This window comes from Phyllostomus discolor, chromosome 5 (assembly GCF_004126475.2).
Source record: "Phyllostomus discolor isolate MPI-MPIP mPhyDis1 chromosome 5, mPhyDis1.pri.v3, whole genome shotgun sequence".
Lineage (NCBI taxonomy): Eukaryota > Metazoa > Chordata > Mammalia > Chiroptera > Phyllostomidae > Phyllostomus > Phyllostomus discolor.
This window is the reverse complement of record NC_040907.2, coordinates 38765292-38768700: the sequence shown is the minus strand read 5'-3', so window position 1 is coordinate 38768700 and position 3409 is coordinate 38765292.

Below are 3409 nucleotides of genomic sequence, written 5' to 3'. Positions count from 1 at the left end.
GCGTCGGCGCGCGCGCCTGGCGTTCCTCGATACTGGGGCGTGGCCTACCCGGCTCCAACCAGCCCTCCGACAGCACCTGCCCCGCCCACCCCGCCTGGCCCTCCCCTTCCGCCTCAGCCCCGCTCCCCTCAGCCTCGGCCCCGCCCCCCGCATGTTTTTAAAGTGGTGGATAAACCCAGCTTCCCTTCACGCCCCACTCTCACTTCATTCGTTCCTCTGTTGAGCCGGTTAAGACAAACTGTCTAAGCTCCTCCTTGGGTTCCAGGACTGTTGTACAGTGGTGGGCAAAGCAGACGAAATCCCAGCCCTTCAGGAGTTCATAAGGTAGTGAGGAGAGAGAGACAATAAACAAAGAAGGTGTGCGAGTTTGTCAGGTGATAGCAAGAGCTATGGGAGTAAACTTAAACCGGTGGACAGGCATTCCAGCAAAGAAGGCCTGGAGTGGCTAGGGTGTGTATGTTGGGGAGAGGGGATGGGCTGTCGGGGTTGGGGGGAAGGGTGGGGGAGAGCATTCCTCGTGGAGGGAACACGTGGGGCGGAGCCCCAGCGAGGGAGCTTGGGGGATGGGGTGCTGGAGAAGAATGAGAAAGAAAGAGGTGACGTGGAAGGGATAATGGGCCTGATTCTGAGGACTGGGATTCTCCTCAGTGCAATGGGACCTTTTGGAGAGCTTGAGGAAAAGAAGTGATGTAATCAGAGATATCTATTTCTGAGATTAACCGCGCCCCACACACCCCTCACCCCCCACAACTGAGATGGAGTAAGGCCTCCAGGCCAGGTGAGCCTTTCAGCAGACACTGGATTAGGCAGCAAATGGCTGCCAGCCCTGCATTGGGTGCTACAGCCTCAGGGGGCCCACAGCCTGGTCTAGAAGGAAAGGCAGCTAGACCACAGACCAGGGGGAGTCAGGACTGCTTACAGGTCTGCACAGAGGAGTGGGTATTACCTGCACTGAGGCAGGACAGTAAGAAGCTGGGAAAATGCCTTCTCAAGTAGAAAGGGGAAATGGACATAGCTGAACAAATTGGCCAAGCAATTTAGAGCAAGATACAGACGGTCACCTCCCTAGAGATAACATCTAGGCCTCAGTCGTATTGCAGCTCCAGGCCCAGAAAAGCAGCAAAACCAGATGGCCAGTGCCAGCTGCTATAACTAATGACTCCCTTGCCTTGGTGGTGACCAATCAGTGGAGACCACAACCCTGAAAGGGGACACCTGGAAAAGCTGATGAATATTCTATTGAGATCTCCCCTAAGACCTCCCTTAAACTCCCAGCCTTTAAAAACCCTCAAAACAGAGGACCCAGAACTCTATCCCTCCAGGGAGCACACCTGCACCTTTCCCTTCCCCCTCTTCTTTCTCCAAAGGCATGCATGCATCTCCTAAAACCCAAGGGTCCCCTTGAGATTTGCAACCAGGGGAGCAATGGGCAGTAGCAGCTTGTCCTGGGCTAACCCCCTGACCCTGTTTCCAAGGCCCCCTTTTCTCTGACTTTCCAGTGAGCTGACAGCAGCTTCACCTGTGCTCATTTCTTTCTTACAATGTTTCTAGAGAACCAAAGCATCCCCACCCAGGCTCTCTCCTATTCTTCAATCCTAAGCTCTCCTTGTTTCACTGTGCCCAGCTTTATTTAATAAACATACTCTCACAGTCACCTGGGCTCGTGAAATATTTTCTGTACAAGTCAAGAACCCACAACACTGCCAGCTGGCCCTAGGCAGACCTGCCCATGGTCAGGCCTCCTTCTTAGTAACAGAAGGATTCAGGGAGATTTCACAGAGGAGGTGACACAGAGACAAGGAAGGGCTCTGCAGATGGATGGAGGCTGGAGGGACAGTTGGGCACTTCAGGCAGTGGGAGCCCATATGCAGAGAGGCGCGGAGGTGTGTAACAGCCAGTATGCTGGGTACTGCAAGAGTAAGGCCAGCAAGGCGGGCGAGGACCAGAGGGCCTGATCACACATTGGCCTTAATCCTGCAGAGGAGAGTGAGCCATGGAAAAGACCTATGGGTGAATTTGTCTCAGGAAGGCCTGGGTTGCCAGGTGAAAGATTGATGGAGGGAGGCTTGGTTAAGAGATTGACAAGGAGACTGTTGGTGAGAGACCTGGGGAGAGAAGAAATCTGAAGCCCAGTAGTGGAGCTGCTGGGCTTGGTCATTGTTTGGTACGAAGATGAGTGAGGCCGCAGGGCTAAGGATGACACACAGAGGGCAATGAGCCTCCCAGGGCCAGGACTGTGTCTTTCCCTTGTAACTCACCCCACACACGGCAGAACACCTGGTCCCTTTCCTCCACACCCAAACCTTTCCTACACTTCCTGCTCCACACTGCTCCCTAACTACAGTTCCCATTCTTATTCCTTCATTATCTTCTCACTTCTTGAGTACAGAGCCCACTTCTTCCTTTTGCTTCCACCTTGAAATTTGATTCCTATAAAACCCTGTGAAGAACCCATTTTACAGGTGATGACAGGGGAGGCTCAGAGAAGGAAGGTGACTTGCCCAGTGCTCTTTGACCCTTCCAACTCAAGACTACTTGGGGGCGTTGGCTAGAAACTGAGGCTATTAGCCTCTGTTGAGCTTTGAGGCCACCCAGATTCAGATTATGGCAGCTATCATTTGTCAAGGCCACCCCCAGACCTAGGCTCTTGCCAATGGAAGCAGCAGTGTCCCTGGGTGGAAAGGGCTGAGGCATGGGTGGGAGACCTTGGGACTCACACTTTTGTTTCCTTGTGTGATTTCCTTGTGTGACCTTGGACAAGGCCCACCATCTGAGCCCTGTCCTCATATGTCAAATGTAGACAATAAAGCTGGTCTACCTTCCCCATAAGTCTGTAGGCCTAGCATGAGCCTCAAAGGAGGTAATGCTTGCAATCATTCTTGGCAACAGAAAAGGTTATGCAAAAGGACCATCCTCGTTTGCTACTCTCTCTTCAGCCCAGGATCCTGATGGCCTTGGCCTACCCTTTATTGCAGGATGATTGTGTGGTCAAATTCTTGGGTTCCTTATCCCCAGCAGGAGCTTAAATGTAGGTGCCCCTCATACTTGTGTCTCTTCCCACTCCATGGACTCACCCAGGGAATCTCGCCTCACCATTGTATGCAGATGAGTCTCCAATCTGTTTCCATCTCAGATCCCACTGCTGAGCTCCACCCTTGCGTAGCCAGTCATCTGGGGTGTGTCTCCACTAGCGTGGCACACAAGCCCCTCAAGCTCATCACGCCCATCCCTCCCCAGACCCCTCCTGGCTGGAGGAATCACTCAGTGAGGGGATACCACTGACCCAGTCGTCCACCCAGAAACCTGGGCACCATCCTGGGCACCTTGTTCCTCCTCCCCTTCATCCACCACCAGGTTCTGAAAATCCTCTTTCCTTAATCTCACACGGGTCTGATCATTCTCGTCATCC